A 923-nucleotide genomic window follows, 5' to 3' on the forward strand; every position below is an offset into this window, starting at 1 on the left:
AGCCTCACTGGCCCTCGGGGTGGTGTCTTGGCCGGTTTCTGACCCTGCCAGATTTGGTCACCAGACGGTGGTGCTTTGCTTTGTCCTCTCCTGGCTCAGTCTGCCTTGCACACAGAACTGTGATATTTTATGGGTCTACCTAAGGGAAATGAGGACTGAATAAATGTGTCCTTTGTGCTCCTTTTGTGCTAGTCCCCACATAAGCAGATCTTCCTTCTTCCTCTATGTTCACTCAACCGGGCAAGCCTCTCTGGTTATCATGCCCAGTCTTGGAAATTTCTCCTTAAATGTTCCTGTCTTCGTGCTTCGGCAGCACGGATGCTAAAATTGGAAGGATACAGAGAAAATTAACATGGCCTCTGGGCAAGGATGACAGACAAATTCGTGAAGTCCTCCATATTTTTTCAGTTAAGGAATACACAAAATAATTAAATGTTAAAATATGGTATCAAAAGCAGTTATCATGAGGGGAAAAGAGTACAAATCAGAGTATTTTTAATGCTTTTGAAATTAGGAGTTCAGCAACTTAAAAACAATCATATATATGTGTGTGTGTATGTGTGTGTGTATATAGAGACAGACAGAGAGACTGCTATACAAAAAACTTCATGGTAACTGCAACCTAAAAATCTATAATAAATATACACACACACAAAAAGGAATCTAAATACAATGCTAAAAATAATCATCAAATCACAGGAGAAGAGAATAAATGTTCCTGCCTCAGTTTCATTCCCTGAGCGAAATCTCTGTTATTCTGAAACCTGTTCTGGCAAATGGATAATAATTAACAAGTTTTCTCCCTTATCAGTCAATGAATTATTCAATAAAAATTAAATTAAATAATTTAATATATAATTAATAATTATATATTATTATTAACAAGTATATAATTAATAATTATAATATATAATATATTAATT

The 923-nt window shown here is 35.3% G+C and overlaps 1 non-coding gene across 1 annotated transcript; it reads left to right on the forward strand.

Annotated features, from left to right (window-relative positions):
• The first annotated feature begins 301 nt into the window (after positions 1-301).
• LOC112577914 lies at positions 302-404 on the forward strand. Its single transcript, XR_003102111.3, has one exon. It is a non-coding gene; the product is annotated as a U6 spliceosomal RNA (small nuclear RNA).
• Positions 405-923: the final 519 nt, after the last annotated feature.

The sequence above is a fragment of the Bubalus bubalis genome, chromosome 11 (genome assembly GCF_019923935.1).
Source record: "Bubalus bubalis isolate 160015118507 breed Murrah chromosome 11, NDDB_SH_1, whole genome shotgun sequence".
In the NCBI taxonomy this organism is placed as follows: Eukaryota; Metazoa; Chordata; class Mammalia; order Artiodactyla; family Bovidae; genus Bubalus; species Bubalus bubalis.